The following is a 23,870-nucleotide window of genomic DNA, read 5'->3' on the forward strand; positions in this document are numbered from 1 at the left end:
TATTTTCAGGTGTCTGTTTTCTGTATTCTGCCTTCTTTTGAGTTATTTGAATATTTCTTAGTGTTTTATTTTACTTGATCTCTTGTGTATCTTTTTGTATCATTTTTTAGTCCCTGCTCTAGGAATTGAGATGTATATACTTCACTGTCAGTTTAGAATCAACAGCTTACCACTTTAAGAGGACTGTAGAAATCTTACCACCATATAGGTCCCTTTATCCTCCCTTCTTTTGTTACTTTCATCTGATCTATTACATTGGCATACTTTGAAAACCCCATAGGCAATGTTATAATTTTTGCTTTCAACAAAGAACTCAAGAGGAGAAGTGTAGTGTTTTATATTTACCCATATATCTACCATTTCTCTTGCTCTCTCTTCATCCCTCATGCTCCTTGTGGTATCATTTCCCTTTGAGCTTTCTTTAGCTGTTATCTTAGAGGAAGTCAGCCGCCAATGAATGTTCTTAGTTTTCCTTCAGCTGAAGATATCTGTATTTCACCTTCATTCCTAAAGGGTAGCTTTATGAATGTATAGATTTATGTCTCTTGAGAAATTTAGGAAGTTTTCAGCTATTATATTGTTAGATTTTCTTCCTGCACTACATTTTTTCTCCTCTTTCTGGGACTCCCATGACACAAATGGAAGACTTCTGTTCTTGTCCCCCACATCCCTGGGGCGCTGTGGTTTTGTTTTTAAAACTTTTTTTCTCTTTGTTTTTGTTTGTTTTCTCTTTGTTGTTCAGACTGGCTAATTTCTATGGTTTCATCTTTAAGTTCAGACTCTTATCTCCCTGCTGCATTGAGCCCATCCAGTGAGTTTTTATTTCAGTTATTATATTTTTCCGTTCTAAAATTTGCAACAGTTCCCCTTTATACATTTTCTGTCTTTGCTCAGACTTTGTATTCTTCTGTAGGTTTCAAGATTGCAAGATTGGTTGCTGGAGCACTTTTGTCATAGCTGCTTTAAAGTCTTTGTCAGATAGTTCAAACATCTCTGTCATCTCGACATTGGCACCTGTTGATAGTCTTTTCCCATGCTGAGTAATTTTGGATTTTATCCAGCACATTTTGAATATTATGTTATGAAACTCTGCATCTTGTTGAAAGCCCATGAAGAACGTTGCTATTTTTGTTTTAGCAGACAGCTGACTTGGTTAGGTTCTAACCCACCTTCTGTGAGGTGTGGTCCCAATGTCAGTTCAATTTTCCAAGCCTTGGCAGTGCTACTTGGATGTGTCTCATAAGTACGTGCCCCAGTAACCCGTCTGGGACTTAGGCAGTTCAGTTCTCAAAGTCTTCAGTAGGCTCTTTAGGATGAGATCCATGCATGTAAAGCTTGCAGGTGAGTCTGAGAGTTCAGAAACAATTTATGGGGTCTTTTCCCGAGCTCCTCCCTCTCAGTGATCTTTCCAATACTTTTTAAAACAATTTATTTGATTCAAGTATAGTTGGTTTACAATGTTGTGTTAATTTCTGCTGTACAGCAAAGTGATTCAGTTACATATATATATATATATATATATATACACACATTATTTTTCATACTTTTTTCCATTATGGGTGATCACAGGAGATTGAATGTAGTTCCCTGTGCTATACAGTAGGACCTGTTGTTTTCCGATACTTTCCAATTCCACGGGGCTTCTGTTTTTTTGGTTATTTAGCCAGAAAGCTTGGGATTTCCTTATCCTGCTCTGCTGCGTACTTACACAACCGTGCCCACGTCCCCAATGCCAAGCAGTAGAGAAAAACAGAGAGAAAAAAAATCGTGGGGTTTGGCCCCATCCTCTTGGCCATAGTTCTGCTGAACCCAGAGGGACGTTCTCCCCCTCCAGAGTTCTGGTCCTGCAGGCTCCTGTTGCCGCAGGCTGCTCTTGCCACTTGGGGGCTGTGGCTTGAGAGAACAGAGGGGAGGCCCCCGCTCTCTTGAGTATCAGGAGTTTTCTGTCCTGCTTCCTGGGCCAGAGCTACAGGACATGTCCTGGCTCTCTCTCTGTCAGTGCCCAATGCCTGCTGGCAATGTGTTGAGTTCAGGCTTGGGGCATACTGGAAGAAAAAGTCATGGTAAACTCATGGGCAGTTTGCTGGTATTTTGAGTTCTGGTCATTCCTAATTTGCCTGTTACTGTTTACTTTTCAGTCCTCAAAGAGCTGCTCCAGACTGCCTTTCCAGGTTTTATAGTTTGTGTTTACTGGGAAAGACAGGGTGGAGTGTGCTCACTCCATCTTATGCAGACCTGGAAGCTCTATGTCTGTTTTTTTGTTTGTTTGTTTTTGTGGTACGCGGGCCTCTCACCGCTGCGGCCTCTCCCGCTGCGGAGCACAGGCTCCGGACGTGCAGGCTCAGCGGTCATGGCTCACGGCCCCAGCCGCTCTGCAGCACGTGGGATCCTCCTGGACCGGGGCACGAACCCGTGCCTCCTGCATCGGCAGGCGGACTCTCAACCACTGCGCCACCAGGGAAGCCCTATGTCTGTTTTTGAGTATGTGGAATAGTATGAATGTAAACAATGGATACACGAACTGTCTCCTTAGTGTTACTCTTTGCTTGAAAAACCATCTTCACATCTTTGCTTGAAGAACCATCTTTAGGACCCAGATGCTCATTTTAGGAGGAAGGTGGGATTAATACTGCCAGTCAGTAGCATTATTTCTGTCATCTGATGAAACAAAACTTGCTTCCTTCTCGACTCTACAACTAAAATTAAACGGGGGAGTGTTTTTTCTCACTGACCTATCTATTACAATGAAAGTTCTTTTTCAAACACGAGAGTTATACATACAAGTCAGAGCTTTCTGAAATCCTTTTAGTCCAACTAGAAAAAGACCAGGAAGATAGTGCTTCTGTACATCTGAATCCAGCAAGCACCCTCTCTAGTAAATGAAATACTTCTTGAATGAGGAGAGCTTTGTCGTGCAGATTTTTCAGTGCCCTGTTTTAGGTTCTGAGTGTTAACTGGGCTAATAACTCCTGGAGAGTGATTATTGTGCTAATAGTTCAAATAGTTGAGTTAAAAATCTGAGAACAGGGCTTCCCTCGTGGCGCAGTGGTTGAGAGTCCGCCAGCCGATGCAGGGGACACGGGTTCGTGCCCCGGTCCGGGAAGATCCCACATGCCGCGGAGCGGCTGGGCCCGTGAGCCGTGGCCGCTGAGCCTGTGCGTCCGGAGCCTGTGCTCCGCAACGGGAGAGGCCACAACAGTGAGAGGCCCGCGTACTGCAGAAAAAAAAAAAAAAAAAAAATCCGAGAACAAGCGTCTATGAAAATTGGAAGTGAAGTTGTAAATACCTCCCTCGATAGCTAAATGGTTAAAGGTATTACCAAGGTGGTGAATGATGTTCAAAGGCCCGTTGTTCAGGAGGGGTAGGGAGAATGGAATGTTTTAGGCAGTGGGGGTTTGTCATTTCCAGGAGCAGGGCTGGCAGCGCAGTGGGAAGGTCTGGCTCCAGCTTGAGCCCACTCACAGGATGTTAGGGGGAAGTGTGACTAAGGTCACGGCCACGCCACGTGGTGGGCCAGCTGGAGCCAGAGCAGGGGCCGCTGTGGCCACACATCCTGAGTTTCCATGGTCTAATGCAGTGGGCTTGAAAGAAAGGGTGGATGCAGGATGCTGGCTGGGCGTGTGGAGCGCGTGGGTTGCTATGTCTTAAGTGACAGTGGGTGGAGATTACAGCATTTCATCTGCTTTTCCTTTGACACCTTTTAAAGATACAACCCACGGTTTGCAAGGGTTTATGCCTATGTCTGCTAAAGGGATCTGAAACCCTTCAGCATTCTTAGGAGCACAAGGAAAACTTTTATTTGAGTACCATTGACAATGAATACGGAAATTATAAGTAGCTGGAAACTTGAAATGCTCTTCATGTTAAGCAGTTTATTAGGGTGTTATTTTGAAATCCTTCTTATGTAATTTTAAGACGTTTTCACATCTGAAAAGGATACATACATTTCTCGTAACTTTTCTTTGGAAAAGGTCTATTCAGGATGTTTAGCAGGTTGGGTTTCAGGATTTCAGCAGCTTGATGGCGTTGTCATCCAGTTTGACAGATTGAATGTGCACTTAGAGGAAATGGAATGTATTTTTAATCGCTGGAATGTATTGTACCTAAGGAACATGGGAGAGTATATGTCAGGTTTCAGCTGTGATTAATCATTTTGCTGATGATTTTTCAGCTACGTGGCAAAAGCTTAAACTCTGGCCTCTAGTCGAACAATGTCTAGTATTTCCTGATTGTCCAAAATAAAATTGGTCTTAGAAAATTGGTCAGAATCCTTATCCTCAGCCCATTAGGATTTGTGGAGGTCTCACTTGAAAATTAATGTCTTAATTTAGGAAAAAAATTTGTATTAAAAAGTATAAAGTATGAATCTTGTCCCTCCCCTAACAAATTATTTAAAACTGCTTTGAGGAATGAGGCAAGGGGTTTTCTTTAGATTACCGGGTAGTTTGAATTCAAACCCTTTGAATTCAAGTATCACCATAGAAACTTGGGTGGGAGGCTGGAAGTACCTTGGGCTGTTATTGTTAGGTATCATGGTGAAGATACTGGGTTTTTAAGACCATGCCTCCTGGCAAGAATTCATTGAAGTGTAAAACGTATTTCCTTAGTTCCGGTGTTCTTCCTAAAAATTAAGACTTGCAAGATAGGAGAAATCATAATCTTGAGTTATGTTATTTTGAATGTAATGCCATATTCAAAATATGTGAGCTTGCCTTTGAAACGGACAGGTGTCTGATTTAGAAGCTACAAATTTTTTAACAGAAAGGGATAGTGGGAACCAACATTTTTTTTTTTTTTTTTTTTGCGATACGCGGGCCTCTCACTGTTGTGGCCTCTCCCGTTGCGGAGCACAGGCTCCGGACGCGCAGGCTCAGCGGCCGTGGCTCACAGGCCTAGTCGCTCCGCGGCATGTGGGATCTTCCCAGACCGGGGCACGAACCCATGTCCCCTGCATCGGCAGGCGGACTCTCAACCACTGCGCCACCAGGGAAACCCTCAACATTTTTTTTTTGAGCGCCAGTTGTGTGCCCTCCTGAAAGCAGGCCATCCATTCTCCTTATGGTTTCCTTTAATTTTCACAACTATTCATTGAGGTAAATTTATAGTTTTGAAAGAATATCAATGCATAGGTTGGTAAGTTTGGCCTTTGTTGGATAGGGGCTGCGAAGAAGGAGGAGAGGCTAGACAGATGGGTGTGTTTGGGGACTTAAAACAGTGGTTCTCAACTGAGAATAACTTTGCACCTTAGGGACATTTGGCAATGTCTGGAGTGGGTTTTTTTTGTTGTTCCAACTGGGGAGTGGAGATGCTATTGGCCTCCAGTGGGTTGACACCAGGGATGTTGCTAAACATCCTACAATGCACAGGACAGCCCCCCACCCCCCACCCCCGCCACCATCAACAACGATGAATGGTCTGGCCCCAAATGTCAACAATGCAGGTGTTGAGCAACATAACTTAAAATGAACATAGAAAAGAGATTAAACCCAGTGTTCTCCCTGCCTCACTGAGATGTGTGGAACAAATGTTAGCCTGATGCACCCACCTTAGCAAGGAGTTAAATCTAAATATTATTTCTAGACATCTCAAGGAGTGGAAACTATAGCTTACTAATGAAAAGGATTTACATGTGATTTCTGGGGCCATTATTTATTTATTAATTTATTTTTGTATTGAAGTGTAGTTGATTTACAATGTTGTGTTAGTTTCAGGTGTACAGCAAAGTGATTCAGTTTCATATATATATAATATATATATTACATATATTTTTTCACATTCTTTTCCCATATAGGTTATTACAAAATATTGAGTATAGTTCCCTGTGCTGTACAGTAGGTCCTTGTTGTTTATCTACCTGGGGTCCATTATTTTTTAGGTTTTCACTTTCAGGATACACTTCTTCTTCTCCATCCTGAATTTCTCATAGCATAATTTTGGCTTCTTCCACTTGCACTTGATCTTTCCATCATGGAGGTAATAATCAGCTGGCAGCCATTCTGCATGAAGTATTCTTTTGTCCAGGGTATTTAGAGGCTACTGTTACATTGCCCCTGAGCTTCAGATACCATCATCCACCGCGGGTGTACTGCGGAGTGCTACAGTGTATCGGCATTGTTCAGATTGTTACTAAGCGTCAAAAATAGTAGGGTCGCCAAGTCAAAATATAATGCACTGTAACGATACGGCTTTGTTAGCATCGACTGGCAGTAAATATGTGGTTCTTGTTAATAAAACACTTAAATTCTATTTTTAAATGTTTCGCTTGTACCTGGAGACTCAGAGATTGAGTTTCAAGGCTTCAGCAATTCAGAAGTCCTGTGCTCCCACCTGCCATCCAAACAGGTTCCCTTTTTCAGCATTCCAAGTGGCCATAGATTTGTAAAAGGTAACAAACACACAGTATCTGGCGCGAGAAGTCATTCTTAGACATTTTGGAGTACTTACCACTGTTTTAAATGTCAAAACACTGAAATCAATGAAAAAATGGAATACAGCTGGGATAAGAGAGCTGGAAAGCTGAGAAAGGTAAGGTTTGTAAAATAAACCAACGGTGCTTCATATCCGAAATATTTTGGGTGCCTAGCAAATGTGAGTTCTTTAGGCACTGGGGATGTAGTCGAGGGAGAGAGAGAGACAGAGACAGAGACAGAGACAGAGAGAGAGAAGGGATGGGATTTAGCTTAGAACTGAAAGGGCAGATGGAAGGAACAGCAGACACGACAATCTAGGCTGCTGATTTTATAAAATAAAACATTTTCTCATAGTCCTAGGAGAAGACAAGATGTTCTGCTTCTCAGTTTTAATTAGGAAGTGTGCTTTAGTTACCTGAAAAGGAAATGATCTCTGCCCTCTTAAAATTATATTTTACAAAGATGCCACCACCATCTCTACCAAAAAAAGAGAGCTGTATATGGGTATAAATAACACACAAATGGAGCTATCTTCTCAATTATAGACATGGAATTTCAATTTAAAAAATAAAGATTTTCCCCCATATTACCTTTTTAAAAAATGTCAAACGGTAGACATACAGATTTTTGTTGTTGTGGTTCCCTGAACGTTAACCTTTCGTCTGCTAATAATTTAAACTCCACAGGAAAATACAAAACAACCTAACCATTTAAAGTCATATTTTAAAAATACATCTCTTGGCCTGAAAAGATTTACATATTGTATTGCTTATCTATCTTCCAGCTGATCTTTTTAACTTCCTGAGGTCAGAGAATCTACTGGAAAGGGTGGTATGTGACTTTCACTCTGGGAGGGTCTTTTATATTTTGTCTTCCCTTAGTTTTAATCTTTCAAAAGAAACTTTTACAATTTTTTAAAAAAAATCTGGCCAAGTTATAATCTTATATCTGCTTTTAACAAGGCAGCTCTGAGTGAGGCACTTGCTCTTTAACATCAATTTTATTAACTTTTAAAATGAGGGAGAAAAAACAGTGGTGGATGGGGATAGATGAAATAAGCTTGGCAAAAATAACCTTTGCAGACAATTCAAGACATGTAGGAGTCATTATACTATTCTCTTTACTTTTGGAGATGCTTTTAAGAGTTTCCACAACAAAAATATTTTTAAAAGAGGCAGCAGAAATAGATGACACTAAATCTTGTTCCAGGACTACCATTGGTGCTCTTAAAAGGTCCGGGGGAAGAGCTGAATATACCCAGAGGCCAAGTTCAAAGGCAGGCACGTGTGGTATGGGATCAGCTCAGGAGCTATCTGGGGTCAGTGGAAGATGGAGGCAGTAGATGAGAGAATTTGAGGAGGGGTGCAGATAGAAATTCCTTAGCTGTGATGAGTGAGTCCTGACCTGGCTCTTATAAACCTTCCAGTAAAGGGGCTTTTCCAATGAAGCCTGTCCTCCGCTCATCCTCTTCAGCTCCATTTTCCCCCCTTTCATCAATAAATTGGTCCAAACCTTCCATTGCCCTGAACAATGGTTTATGTTCATATGCTGAATATGGTGCCATCCCCAGAGTCTTGCATGCTCTCAGCAAGATGATCAAGAATTTCTTCTGTCTCAGCACTTCTAGGAGCTGTGAATTTCTGGAACACTTTGGTCTTTGTCCTGAAGTTCTGATTAAGTGCCTCACTTCAGTGGTTGGGTTTCTGGAGCCATCTCCTTATTACCTTGCAAGAGCTGTTTTAGTCTGATGTACAGGATACACCTTAGGTAGAACTTTTACCCTCTCTGTCTTGCAACTCACTGGTCATCAGGTCTTACACTTGACTTTCTGTAAAGTCCCAATGAGAGCTACTGAGGGGAGAGACTTGGGATATCTCAAAAACACCGGAAATAAATTTCAATATAAGAGCTCCAAAGATGTTCCTAGCAACCCCATGAGTACACATACATCCCTTCTTGTTCTCCGGCGAAGACCAGGGCTCTGAAGAGCGGAGACTCGCAGCCCAGGTCTTAGCTGTCTTCTGAGGCTGGAAATAGATGTAGCGCCACCTGCCACCCTCATATGGAACTGCACATACACTTCCCATTTACGTAGTGATTTTGATTTATTTTCTTCGTAAAACCCCGAGTGAAATCTTGGAAGAGGGAGAGAAGGGAAAAGAGGAAGGAAAGAATTAGATTGAGATTGAGGTAATCATAACAGCACAACAAAAGAGCTTGAAGAATTGAGGTGTAGAGGGCAAATCCAGTCGCGCTGGCACTGTTAATAGTGACTTGTGAATAATTTATCCGTAGATTTCCCTTTACTTAGAACCTGCTACCCCATATACTTCCCCTAAGCTGCGGTGTTTCTCTAATGGAGGAGAGACAAAAGAAGTTGGGTTACAATTTGCTGCCTAATCTGGGCAAGATGCTGAGGCCACTGCAGTAGGCAAGACAGATTCAGACTCCTCTTCTAATGTAAGAATGCACCATGGCCTGTGCATACACACAGTGTACCTACCTCTTTGGCACACGCAGTGTTATAAACGCTGCAATGTTTATTTCTCTTGAAAAACGGGGAGATTTGGCCCCCTGGACCTATATCCCAGCATGGTAAAAGTCAGGGAAGTTGGGGGGTGGAGGGGGAAATGCCTGCCATGGTAAGCAGAGGCACATGTTCTACAACCTGCCGTGGCCTCCGCCTCTCACTTGTTTTTGATACTTTACCCCCAGGGGGCATCTTGGTTGGGATCCCCTGTAGTCATGTCCCGCCTTTTCACAGGGATCATGCTGTGGGATGGGGAGGCTTGGGTGAGAGCCGGGACAAGAAGCCCGGCTTCTTAGTTGGGATGGGAAGTGTGGCTCGCGCTGCTCTCCCTGCCATTTGGGTGATGCTCTTTGAGTTATGCCCTTCATCCATCCCTGCCCAAGCCACCGCTGCACAGCTTACTAGCTGCATGGCTGCTGAGTGCTCTTCAGGACTCGAATATAAGTCAGAAAGGGGAAATCATGGCGCCAGCTTTTTCTAACCCTCCAGTCCACGAAGCCTCCATTCCTGACAGTTGTGTTCTTTTTTTCTTCCTTAAATACACTTGTGGCACTGTTTCTGCCTCCACACCCGTGTCTTTGCAATTCTTCCTACCTAGTTAGCCCTTTCCTACCTGCTCATTGGTGCTGCTCGCCTTTGAAAGCATACCCTGCCTCGCCTTCTCTAGAGCTCTGAAGGCTGGGCACCGGCAGGGTTCAAGGTTGAGGGTGGGCATCAGGGAACAGAGCCGCTTTCTAGCTTCTGCCAGATCACTTGCTTTGATCTGTTTTACATTTCTTGTGAATTTCCTTTGAAGAAAGCATTCCAAAGCTTAAGGTATTGTCTTCTTCATTCATTTAGAGGCTACCTGTTACTTCATAGTATTCATTATCTTTCCTAACCTGCGTTACCTGGTCTCTACAGTTGCATCTTGAATTCTGGAGGACAGGGTCTCTGTCCTATACGGTTCTACAGTCCCAGAGCCCAGCTTGGGACTGCACATAGTCAAAAATAAATACTTGTTGCACAAGCAAATCAATATTTCATTTACAGATTGTCAGAGCATAGAGTTTATAGATGGTCCAAATTAAAATTTTAATACCCTGACATCCCTCTCCTTCTGAAGGCACACACACTCCTTTGCTCCTCTTAAAATGTATGTAGTTTTGAAAATGGAATCTGTGTATACCATCCTCTCTTTATTTCCCTCATCCATTGTGTTCTGTCTCTTTAAGTCTCAGGCTAAAGGTAAGGGACAGGTGGTGACAGGCCTGGCTGGAACATACCCAGGAGCCTCAAGCCACCTGATGTGGGAGGTAGGGAGGGATGGGCGCTTTGACAGCGTTCAGGGTGGAGACCACAGTCCTCTCAGAAATACCCGGGGGGATTCCCAGACTCTCCCGCAGAAAACACTTATTTACAACATGGCACCAGTCACTGGGCAAATAAGTACCCTTTAGGGGAGATCCTACATCCCAGGGCAAGGTGGAAGGATGACTGAACTGGCAGTTGAGAACCCTGATTTGTTAACCTCACCACTTGCTATTTATTTAATCTTTAGCAGTCACTGAACTTTTCTAGGTCTGTTTTATCTAATGTTAGGGATTAAATATGGTGGAGCCCTCACAACACGATCCCCCCATAGGCTGTAGCTCTCCCCTGTGACTCAGACGAGGTTTTACGCCAGTGTTCCCCTTAAGTTTCAGAAGAGAATACTAAACTCAGAGCGTGTGAGGATGAAAGGCCCTGAGGCGAGCAGACATAGAATTTATTAAGTCTCTGCCTTATCCTAAAATGTGAAGATTGTATTTTAATCTTCACTAGAGGTCTATGTTTTCACATTAAAACAGTTTAAAAATTATTTTTGCTGAGTACATTATTTATCGTCCTCAAATTTTGGAATACAGTTGATGTCCCTGGTTTTGCAAATTCCCAAGAGGGTTCTCATGCTAATTCTATGTAATTTTTTTTGTGGTCAGTTTTAAATTCCAAGATGGAGATTATGACTTTATAATAATTATTGCATAGAGCAATTCACTCTACCCTCCCAGTAACGCTATGAAGTAGGTACTATTGGTTCCCTTCATTTTACAGACAAGAAAACAGGCATAAAGATGTTCAACTAGTTGCCCAAAGTTACACAGTTTGTTAATGGTGGAGCCTGGACTTGGCCCCGGGCAGTATGGCTCCCCAGTCTGTGCTCTTAACCTCACTCTGCTGTCTGCCTCTAGAGTTAGTTGACTCAGGTAGACCAACTGAATTTTTTTTTGTCATTGATATGGAATTTTGGTGCTGCTTTTCACAGCCACTACCTGACGCACAGCTTTTTTTGCAATAAACTTTAATGTCATTTACAGATAACTAATTTGTCTAGAGCTCAGGAAGCTCAATGGTTGGGCTTGATGTCTTCCATTACCAAGAACTTGGTCAGCCTCAGTTCTGTGGCCACAGATAGACTCTACCTGATGACTACCAACTTGTCAGCTTCTGAGAGATGCTACACAGGGAGTGCCTCTGATTGGGGTGATCAGTGTCGCTGCTAGAGAGACACTCCATCTGAAGTTTGTCTCACGACTCCAGGTGATGGATCTGTATAAACCATGTAGTTGGGTGTTTTCAAACAATGTGACTCATATACAAAAGATACTGATATTATAGTTGCTGTAGTGCCTTTGCATTATTATTTGGTACTGATGTACTTTGCTTCGAGTTCATTGTGTTTCTTAGCTGTGTAAACAAAAAGCAAACGCCATTTATCATTCACAGTTCTATTTAATGTTTGTGGTTTAACGTTTGCCAGGTATTCCAGTATATAGCCACAGATCACTCTGGGTGACATCGACAACAACAAAGTCTCTGTTTCCTTTCTAAAGCTTCTGTTTCTTTAGTCACTTAAAAAAAAATTTGGATTGGGGCTATGGGCTTACTAGATCCAATGTGGCAAGAGCAACAACAAAAAGTCCCAAAGGAGAACAAACTAATCCATGTCTAAAGAGAAGTTCTTAGTCGTACGACACTAGAAATTAGACCTTCCACACATTCCTGCCTCTGGACCTATTGGCATACCTCCATGGCTGCTCATGGGGTTGTTTTCCTGTACTGCCTCACCAAAGGCTAACCTCTCCATGGCACACTGGGTCCCATCAATCTGTCTCCTAATTGAGGCTCCTGCAATTACTGTGGGTTCCCTAGCATCATCCATTTCTCCCACCCCCACCCCCTTCCGGCCACCGTGCATTTCTCTCTTTTTTTTTTTTAACATCTTTATTGGAGTATAATTGCTTTACAATGATGTGTTAGTTTCTGCTTTATGACAAAGTGAATCAGTTATACATATACATATATCCCTATGTCTCTTCCCTCTTGCGTCTCCCTCCCTCCCGCCATTTCTCTTTGAAAGTGTTGTCTCTGTTTTCTGCGGCGAACACTTCTCCTCCCACGCTCCATTGTCTTCACTCCAGTTAAGCTTTGTGTCCCCACCCACTACCACCCCAAATGGTTCCCATCAAGAGTGCCCAGGACCTCCACATTTCAAATTCATTGTTGAGTCCCCAGTCCTTATCTTATTCAGCCTGCCAGCAGGAGTTGACCCAGCTGCTCCTGCCATCTTCCTGGAAATCATTTCCTTCCCTTGGCTTCCTTGATGCCACACTTGATACTCTGCCTTCCCAGAGGGTGCTCCTTGCCAGTCTTTGCTGATTCCTCCTGGCATCACCCCAACCTCTTCTTATTCAAGTGCCTCTGTCCTCCTACCACTTCTGTGTCTGTCCTCTCTCACAAAGTCAAATTAATCTCTTGGCTTTAAATACCACTTAAATGCTGATGATTTCATCTTGGAACTCTCTGCTCAGTTTCAACTTTTTCTCTGCTTGGATGTCTAATTGGCACCCCAAACCTAGCATGTCTAAAATCCAACTCTTCATCCCCCTCTGCATACCTCCCTACCCCTGCCATACCTAGCTTGCCCCTTTTTGGGAAATGGCAGTTTCATTCTTTCAATTGCCCAGACCAGAAACCCTGGAGTAGCCATTGACGCCTCTCTTTAGCTTATATCCCCCATCAGCAAATCCTATCTGCTCTTCCTTTAAAATATATCCAGAATCTGACCAGTCATCATTATCTCCACTGATAACCACCCAGGCCAAGCCACTGACATCTCATCTGAATTAATCAACTAGGCCCTCTGTTCCACTCATGCCCCAGGGGGTGCCCTTTTAGATTGTTCCACTCTCCTGATCAAAAGCCTCATATGGTTTTTATTTTTCTCAGAGTAAAGACCATGGTCCTTGAAAGATAATGTCCTTGGAAGCTCTATGTGATCTGCTCCCCCCATCCCTGCCCAACTGAATCTGTGTCATCTCCTTCTTTCTCCCTTGCCCATTCTACTGTAGTGACACTGGCCTCTTTGCTGTCCCTGTAACTGACCAGGTATAATCCTACCTCAGCGCCCCTGCACAAGTTCTCTCCTCTGCCTTACCCCCTCATTTGTTGCCTAGATCTCCTTGGAACCCAGTTCTTCCCTTTCTTCAGAACTTTGTTCAAATGCCTACTTGATCTGAGAGGCCTTTATTCACTGATCACTCTAAACAAAATAACAGCCACCTCCAGACTCCTACCCCTGCCTGCACCCCAGGATTGTTTGCCTTTTCTATCCCTCCAGAGATCTCATCACCAGCTAGCATATTTTGCATTTATTTGATTGTCTGTCCTTCTCCTCTGGACTGGAAGCTCCATGAGTTCAGAGACTTTGTCTCCTTTGTTAATTGCTGTATCCCTTGAACGTAGCCCAGTACCTGGAAGTTAGTAGTACTCAATACAAATTTTTTAATGAATGAGTGAATTAATCACCTGAACAAGGTGGTCAGAAACAGGCTATGGGAAATAAAGATTTTCTCAGGCTGGAAGGGGACCTACAGCAGCTACAGTATTTCAGGTGTTCGAAGAGATCCCCTCTACCCATCCCCCATATTTAACCATTTCTAAAATTGGGATGCATATTAGAATGGACAGCCTCTCTCAGGTGCCATCTGCCAGGCGGTGGTCATGATGCAGTTGCTGTTGCCCACGCATTTACAAACTTGGCCATAGCTGTTTACATGGCCAACAATTTAGTTGAGTTGTATTGTTGGTTCTATATATGGCTAAAGGTACCCACCATTTGATATGCTTTCAATAAGATTACACTTATTGTCCTTCAGCAGATGAATGGATAAAGAAGTTGTGTTACACACACATACACACAATGGAATATTACTCAGCCATGAAATGAATGAAATAATGCCATTTGTAGCAACATGAATGGACCTAGAGATTTATCATACTAAGTGAAGAAAGGAAGAGAAAGACATACCATATGATATCACTACAGTGATAATATGTGGAATCTAAAAAGTACAACAAACTAGTGATTATAACAAAAAAGAAACAGACTCACAGATACAGAGAACAAACTAGTGGTTATCAGTGGGAAGAAGGCAGAGGGGAGGGGCAAGATGGGGTAAGGGATTAAGAGATACAAACTACTTTGTATAAAATAAATAAGCTATAAGGATACATTGTGCAGCACAGGGAATATGGCCAGTATTGAAAATAACTATAAATGGAGTATAACCTTTAAAAATTGTGAATCACTATTGCTGTACACCTGAAACTTACATAATATTATACATCAACTATACCTCAAAAAAGAGGTTACACTTATTGAAATAAAATTTTATTGGCACTGAAACAAAATGTTACTGTGTACCCAGAAAGAAAGGCATGAGAACAGCATGGGCTAAATTTGATATTAGTGAAGCAAATGTTCATTGTTGGAGAAATTACTGAAATCCCACATTTTCTTTCAAAGCAACAACTAGAAAAATACAAGTGGTTGAAGCTATGTTATTTGTTGCTGAGATACATGCAGGAGGACTGCCAGTCACACGCCAAGCAGTGTAACTGAAGGCAGGAGAAATCGCCAAATCTCACAGAACAAAGCAATGAAAAGCTAGTTTGACTGTCACTCAGGACTGTGTTTAAGGGATTTTGTCATAGTTAATTGGCAAAGTTTGTTTCTTTCCTAATGGTGCATAAAAGAATGGAGTGTCTTATAATCAACGACATTTCAGGTTGTATGAAATAGACTGGGTCTCCTTTCTAGACCTTAAAACTATAAAACCAATATATAAATCTTTATTTTGTCATCTATAGTTATTAGTTTACATTTTAGATTTTATGATACCAAATTTACTCTTCCATATGCATTAAACAAAGAGGGAGAAGCTTGGCCAGGTACTTGTGTTATGGTTTCTTGGTTTTCCCACTGAATGTTTTTCCCCAGCATTAAGTAGAGAGCTAGCATCATTGGGAATAATTATCCAGAAATGAGTTTTGACTTTGGTTTGTTATGATTAGTTTGAAGATAAATTTTTTTGACAGCTGAAGGTTTCTATTTTTTGACTTTTTCATTTGAAAGAATTACAGGCTCTCAAGAAGTTAGAAATATAATATGGAGAAGGCTCTGAATATCCATCACCCAGCTTTCCCCCATGGTGACATCTCAGTTATCATAACTATAGCATAGCTACGGTTTTTTAAAAGTTTTTATGTTATATTGGAGTATAGTTGATTAACAATGTTGTGTTAGTTTCAGGTGTACAGCAAAGTGATTCAGTTATACATATACATGTATCTATTCTTTTTCAAATTCTTTTCCCATTTAGGTTATTACAGAATACTGAGTAGCGTTCCCTGTACTATACAGTAAGTCCTTGTTGGTTATCTATTTTAAATATAGCAGTGTGCACATGTCAATCCCAAATTCCCAATCTATCCCATCCCCCAAACCTTCCCCGCCCCCTGCCCCATAACCATAAGTTCGTTCTCTAAGTCTGTGTGTTTCTGTTTTGTAAATAAGTTCATTTGTATCCTTTTTTTAAGATTCCCCATATAAGTGATATCATACGATATTTGTGTTTCTCTGTCTAACTTCACTTAGTATGATAATCTCCAGGTCTATCCATGTTGCTGCAAATGGCATATTTTCATTCTTTTAAAAAACTCATGGCTAGAGTTTTTAATGGATCATCTTGTACTCTTCCAATGACCTGTTGGGGCAGGAATAGAGAGGAAAAGTAGCTTTGTCATACTGTACAACAAGCCACCTCACTTTAGGAGGGTTTCTGGTCACCAGAAGTGAGACCGGAGGCAGAGATGTTCTAGAGGGCGTCATACATTGATTGTCACCTCACAGAGGAAGTAATCAGGTTAAACTAATTTGTGACCTAAAACTCTCCAACAGAGGAAGTCGTCATCGATTTGTTTTTGTTTCAGCACAAGTTTCTTTTAAAGAAGTTGTTTTAGAGCGATTTAAAATATTCTACAAAACTCTTGAAATAGAGCAACTTGGAGTTCTAGAATCACAGAGTCGGAAGAGACTTAAGGTCAACCACCCATCGGATAGGGTGACTTCCCCTTTACCATCCCTGCCAGGTTCCTATTCCAGCTCTTCTTAAGGCCTTTCTCTGCTTAGGGCCTCCGTCCAGTTTCCACATGATAGGACTTTTCTTATCCACACCTCAGACAACAGACAGTTACCTTGGTGCTTTCTCTCCTTTCTTCTACTTAAATCAGTCTCTATCCTTTAATCCTGTAGTAGTTTCAGCAATTTCCCTCACTACCCTGCTTACTGCTCCTCCACAGGCTGCAGTGTTTTGAGAGCTTGGCCACATCCTGGAGAGAGGATAATGATGGATCAGATAAATTAGAGAGGGAGCTGAGAGATACATTTTTGGAAAAATAATGACAAAGAGGATTTAGTACCAGATTGGAAACAAAAGCTCGCTATTAAAATCATACTTTTCAAATGAAACGGTGCCCTCCTTTCCTTGTTTCTCTTTCCCATTTCTATTCTTTGTTCACTTTCACAAGCCAGACTTCTAGGGGGTGGTCTGCATTGCGAGGGGTCCCTACACCCCCTCCTCCCCAGCCCAAGCCTCCTACTCACTGTTTTCTGCCTCACTGGCTCCCTTATCTCATCACGTCCCAGCCAAGACCACCACCAGCACTTTCATCTCCACCACTGGCCTTTCCTGGATGCCTGGCTTCCAGGTTTACTTTGGTGCTGTTTTTGGTTTTTCTCCCCTATTGCTAGATGAGAACCAGGTCACCTCAGCATAGTTAGTGACTGATTTACCAAGTCTTAAGTTCACTTACATTTAGCATCAATTATGCTTTTGAAAATTCTTGTTCTCTCCATGGAAAATATCAGAATGGTAACCATCGCGCCCCTAGCCCCACCCCAAACATTTGGTATATTGGGAAGCAGAAAAAGCCCATGCAGAGTACCCCCAAGGACTCTTCTTTTCAGAGGACTCAAACTCTGAGAAGTGATAAGACCTATTTTTCAGGGTCTTCTCCTGCAATTACTACTTAGAACATTTAAAGAAAGAGAAAGAGCTAAAATATTTCTTGACAATTTCTGGACACTTCTTCCCTTGCAACAGACACGGGTCAGGGTGTGAGAAAATTAGATTTGGGAGTATTATTTCTACTGCATAAGAAACGAGAGATTTTAAGTAGGGAGAGTACTGACTTGAAAGTCAAATACCGAGATAGGGAGCCAGGTGGCAGGGAACTTGAGGGCTGGGGGGTAGACAGCCAGTTCATCTAGTCTGAAAGCAGATCTAGCTCACTTTATATGGACCCAATGTTGATATATTTTTGTAGATGATATAAATATTTCTTGACTAAAATCTCCAAAATGTTCCTTTATATAGGCAGATTTGGAGATATGTAAAACTGGGCATACCAATTGTCATCTCTAAAGAGCTCATTATTACAGATGAAAATTTCCAAATTGAGAAACACACAGACGTGGAAAAGTTAAAAGGTTTTGCCTATTCAGAGTGGTCCTGAAAGAGTTTATTTGGCAACCTTATGAAAGGTTGTGCTAGAACAAAAAACACTGTTCCATAAATAGAAATGAACTTTGGAAAACCTGACAGTGTGATAAAGATACTGTTCTCCTTGAGCTCCTGTGTGTAGAATATTCTGAAAGGGTCCTAACTCCATAGGGAGAGTTTGCCTATCTACAGAATATCCATACCCATGTTTAAAAGAAAAAAAACCACCATGGGTAGATAACCCAAAGAACAATGCATTTTAGCTGTTGGTGTAGTAAAAAATGTAAATGTGTCAATAAAGTTCAAAATATGCCCTCTTGACTTCCTAATGCATAGACTTGCCTGGGAGTAGAAAATATTTGGTCATTGGAGCCCTTTCTGTTTAGATAGGCAAATTTTTCCCCATGGTAATATTTATATTCCACAAATTACTAAATAGTTTGGGTTAAAAAATATGGCAGAAAAGGAAGTGCCTTTCTGTAAGTCTGGTTAGATATGTATCCTGACTATAAATAACTGAGCTATGTTCTTATTCTCTATGTAAATTCCAAAAACATAAAAAAACCTGATTTCATATGTTTTGATCCATCCCCTTCTCAATATCACTCCTAATAAATTCTTACACGATGAGGATCCACTTATTTCAGCATAAGGCAGTTCAAAAATTTTGTGTGACAACTTTATTCTCACCAAAGACTATTGTAAAAGGCATGCCCCCTTTTCCCCACGAGTTTGTCATGGCTTTTGCTGCATTCCCATCGGCATGCTCTTAAGAGGTTAAACTCACATCTGAGCGATTGTTTTCATCAACTCAGAATTTTGCTTCCAGTACTCATGGCTTGATAGTGTGTAACCTGGTCTCTACCCAGTATTAGCCACGTTGTTTTCACACTTATCTCTAAGGGCCAAAGATTATCTCACAGAAGCTCCGAAATAATTCCCGGGTCTGCAATGCATGTGTAAAAGGAAATTTTTCAAGGGAAGAGGGCGAGAATGAAGTTCAAACTCTTAAGAATTTTTGTAAAGGATTATATTGATTAACAAAAGCTCTCCGGCATCTTCTGGCAGACATGTGAGAGAAGGCAGTGATTGTAATTAATTTTTAGTGAGTGCCGCATATTTGATAATTGCTCTGATTCACACTATTATATTCCTCTTCCTTCACCCACAGCAAAACAAGCTTAATTTGATTCATACCCTTAGGAAGAAAAAAAAAAAGCCTAAGATTACTCACATGGCTGTGATTCAGCTCTTGGCTCTCACCTCCTCCTCCCTTTCTCCCACCCTGCCCACTCCCATATTCACTCCCACCCAGTGGCGTTGCCATCAAAAAACTGAGTCAGTTCGTTCTTTAAAATGGGTGGGGAAAGAAGACAACTAATAAAAACTTTTCTGAGCGAAGTGTACTGCTTAGATCTGAAATCATTGCAGAAAGACGGGCAGAGTGGCTGCTTATATAATAGGAAAAGCATGGAACAGAGGCAAACTCTCATAAAGAAATGTTGAGTGTCTTATGTAAGTCTAGACATAGTTTGTATGCATGTCGGTAGAAGCACACACATAGCCACATAGGCAGGTTTCTATGAACATTTTCTAATATTGGGAATCTTACCTACACTGTATATGAAACTAATCTTCTGATCTCAAAGTATATTACTTTGGTATAACCAAAAAGTGAATCTCGTAGTTATCCAAAGATTTTCTTTTATCGTAGTTGATTTACAATGTTGTGTTAATTTCTGCTGTACAGCAAAGTGACTCAGTTATACACATATAGACATTCTTTTTCATATTCTTTTCCATTACGGTTTATCACAGGATATTGAATGTAGTTCCCTGTGCTCTACAGTAGGACCTTGTGTATGCCAAAGATTTTTGATCATTGTAAAACATAGGTGAGAAAGTCATTTTGTCAACCTTCAAATGAACAGTGTGATTTAGAAGCCTAAGATTGTTGTTTTCTTACCCACGATGAGTCGTGAGACTGATACTGGGGGTGGCAGCTCCCCCTTAGTAGCTGATGGTGGTGGCAAACATTATGGACGCAGTGATTTCTGTTCCTTCCTCATATTTTCTCAGTTATTCGCATTCTCCAGGTGAAACCAAAGCCTTGGGGAAATGAAGTCACTTTCCCAGGTCCCCACAGATAATAGTCCCAGAGCCAATATCGGAACCCAGGCTGTCTGTCTGCACCCTGACCTGTAGCTCTGGTTTGTGAGACTCCCATACAGTTGGATCATTTGGTATTTTAGAGATTGCCTGGAGAGAGGAGCGTTGGCCGAGAGGAAGCTCTATGCCCGAGCTCCAAACCTGCCTTTAACTGAAACGGGTCTCTGTGCGTCTTCGAACTGACTTCCCGCATGGAGGGGAATGGAATCAAGCCTTCCCCCAAACACTCATTTGTAATCCTAATCACCTTCTCTCCGTTTTGCTGGCTTTCCCCCCATTCTGTTACCATCTGTCTCAGAAACATTGCCTGGATAAAGACAAGTTGGAGCAGTTGCTCGCCCTCCAACAAAACATAGAATTATTTCTCTTTTCCCCCAGAGCAGTGCCGAGCACCATATTTGAGGAGTTCCATATTTATAAAGCTTGCCTGCACCTCGGCGATGTCTGGTTGCTGTCCTTTTTATCATTCTTCAAATATGTTCTATGCTGGCTGGAAATGATTAGCTTTTGTTACTGGAGGGTTTGTGGGATGCTTGAATTTCTTCATATAGTTTTCAGATGGAAATCCATGTAGTTTTCTCCTTTAAGAAATGAGATTGCTTAATGAAAGACAACATGGGAGAGAATGCATGCTGAGGTTTCTTTTCGAATCCCCCCCCCCCCCCCCACACACACACCCTCACTCCTTGGTTTTCCCTTAGGGTGACTATGGTGAAGTTTTATGTCATGACCCTGTGGAGAGAATAAACAGTGGATCTCAGGTACTTTTTTCTGGATCTGAAACCACTTCCTTACGCCTCTGTTTGGGGGCCCCATGTTGATGTCAAGGGTGGTGCTCCATGCCAACAGGGCTATAGTATTTCCCCCAGTCTTTGACCAAACCTTCTTTGCCTTCTTTCGTGGCCGATGAGTTTCCATGTCTTGACCCATCTGGGCTGACTGTAATGGAAATTCTTCTTGAATGTCCTCCCCAGCTGGCCCCAGCCCGATTCTGCATTGGCTTTCGGAAACTCCAAGAAGTTTGGACAGAAAGGCCCCAACAGATGTCATATGTAAAACCAGACAAGTATTTAAACCACTGAAACTTTGGGAAGGAAAATATGGATTGGCTAGGTGTCTGTCATCGTTAGTGAAATTGTTAAAAAGTGATTCTTTAAGAAAAGTTATGGAATTGTATTTTTCTCACGTAGAAATGTTATTTAGGAACTGACTAAGGTACGTATTACTCTAAAATGATGGTACAAAGGGCAGTTAAAGGGTAGAGATTGGATGATAATGGTAACAGAACAGCCAATCCTTACATAGTACGTACTGTCCATCAGGCAGTGTCCTCTGCACATACATATAATTTTAACCCAGGTGCCACAGCTAGTTTTGGCAGAGCCAGGATTCAAACCACCAGCAAGTCTGGCCCCAGGCTTTAAAAATATATTATAGATTCTTTTAGATGCCAGAGTTTTAGGTATTTGATTTTATTAATATGCTGTTTTCATAGTCTGTGTTTATTTCCATTGAAAGCCATATAATTATAGATTTTAAGGTCTTTATATATTGTAGGAAGGTAACTTTCTTTAAGCCAATAAAATTTTACTCAAAAAAAGTCAATGGCGGGCTTCCCTGGTGGCGCAGTGGTTGAGAGTCCGCCTGCTGATGCAGGGGACACGGGTTCGTGCCCCGGTCCGGGAAGATCCCACATGCCGCGGAGCGGCTGGGCCCGTGAGCCATGGCCGCTGAGCCTGTGCGTCCGGAGCCTGTGCTCCGCAACGGGAGAGGCCACAACAGTGAGGGGCCCGCGTCCCGCAAAAAAACAAAACAAAACAAAACAAAAAAAGTCAGTGGCTAAATTAATACATCCCTGTGGAAGTATGAATAAGTTTTAATATCTGAATGAGAAATATGTGTACATAGTTAACATAGAAATGTTTCATTCGGAAATGCACTTCTAAACTGTTCTGTGTGGATTTAACTTCTGAAAGTCAGTTCTATATGTAAATTTATTGTGGGATTTCTTCCAGTAAAACCCTAAAGGGAATCTTTTTGTGACGTGAATAGTCAGCTCCTGAATTAACTGGATTTCATTGTTTCAGGGTGTATACTTTTTTTCTGCCCTCCTCTACCAATTTGAAAATTAGATATTTGAACATTTTGATATATTACAGAAATAGACTATTTTTTATATTATAACAAAATTAGTTCTCTGTCAAGGCATAATCCACAATAAATGTCAAGCCTTGGTACAAGCAGTTGCTGACTTTGTCAGGGTTAAAGGAAGTATGCTGAAAGGAGATAACTGTAGTTAAACTGCTCAGACCGAGCCTTCCAGATTTTTTGTGTGGGGACTTGCACTTCTTATTACTGCATTCTTCCTGTCTGCGTAATACCTGGGAACAATTTATTCCATGTAATGCCACCCCCATCTTGGTAGTAAACTTTGTTTTACTGAAGAGGAAGACTTTTAGGCATGCCAATTTATTTATCGGAATTTTCTCAGATGACATTTGAAGATTTTCAAGTTTTTATTTTGCAGCTTGTAGGCCAGTTGGGATTAAAGGACAGTACAGATTGTGTGTGTGTGTGTGTGTGTGTGTGTGTGAGAGAGAGAGAGAGAGAGAGAGAGAATGTGATTGTACTGCATGTGTGCTTGTGTGTGAGTGGCTCAAGTTATAATGTGAATTGCAGTAAATGCAAAAGTGAAAGCTGCAACATGGCTCTCATGCCCCTGACCACTTCCTAAAGAACCTGCCACGTGGGCTGCAGACTTAGAGAGTTAAACTTGGGTCCTCAGGATGGAAAGCGTCCGAGTTCCCATGGTAAAAGCCTCCAGTAGACCTAAAATTATAAAACCTGTTTACTGCTGTTCACATGAACTCAAACGTTCGGTTGCCTCAGTTGTAAAAGTTTCAACAAATAATTAGGAAGTTTTAAATATTTGGGAGTAGAACCAGAGCCTTGCCATACCTTCAAAACAGTCTTACAACTTTCTCTTTTACATGGTCCAGTTCTTTGAAACCATTTGGAACGTGCATTGTGATCCTGAAATGTACAAGTTATAAAAGAAAAATGTGAGCTTGTCAGATTAACTACAATCACCAGTCTAATAAAACTGAGTCACATCCAAATGGGCTGCACTTACGCTACCCTCCCATTCTAGGGAAAACGTGGCTGGGGGAGGCAGTCTGAGTCATCACCTGGTTTGTTTGACATACGCTTCCTTCCATAAATTGGGAATGGCAAGCAGCACAATGTTCCAGGCTTGCCTCAGAGGAGGAGCTGTTGCAGCCTTGCACGATCAAAATAGGGCCTTTTAGGTTTGAAGGTTGAAGCTGAGCCCATATTTTGGCTTCAGATGTCGGGGGAGGGGGAAAAACTGACAGACCCAAACAAAGGAAAAATGTAAGTACCATTCTGGGTGGGGGGCAAAGAAATGGTAGGGGTGTTCACAGTTGAATTTTTCCTAAGATATAAAAAAAATTGAGAAATACGTTGGGGGTGTTAAAATAAGTAAATTGGTAGCTAGTTCGCTAAGCGGGGGGCTCATTTACTTAACAAGAATGTTCTTGATGTGAACAGTCCAAAATGATTACATGAGAGAGAAAGAAAGGGGGAGAGACAGATGACTTGGTCGTTACCGTGCAAATTTGTCCTGACCATGTTTAATTTTGCCTGATTTATGCAACCTTTTTGCGAGACGTGTATTTCGTGTAAGGAACTTTTTCACGGCAGACTTTGAATCTCCTTCAGGGGTATTTTGAGGGGCTGAGAAGAGCTGGGGCTCGTGTGTCTCACCCATTTTTCCTCCAGCGGCTTTGCAGAGGCTCACCGGAGCTTTTTAGAATAAAGAAGTTGAGAATGTAAAATTGCTGGGGAGACTGAAGAGGAAGGGGAAGGAGGAGTAGA

At 41.8% G+C, this 23,870-nt stretch overlaps 1 protein-coding gene across 1 annotated transcript in view; it reads left to right on the forward strand.

The window, feature by feature from the left end:
• Positions 1 to 23,870, forward strand: part of LOC111165557 (uncharacterized) — a 100,254-nt gene that overhangs the window by 50,633 nt on the left and 25,751 nt on the right. Inside the window, 1 exon segment of the mRNA XM_089904595.1 lies at positions 15,624 to 23,366. The gene's annotated coding sequence lies outside the window, so the exon portion shown is untranslated.

The sequence above is a fragment of the Delphinapterus leucas genome, chromosome X, assembly GCF_059928025.1.
Source record: "Delphinapterus leucas isolate spDelLeu-1000000601 "Yukka" chromosome X, BTC_Dleu_Yukka2, whole genome shotgun sequence".
Lineage (NCBI taxonomy): Eukaryota > Metazoa > Chordata > Mammalia > Artiodactyla > Monodontidae > Delphinapterus > Delphinapterus leucas.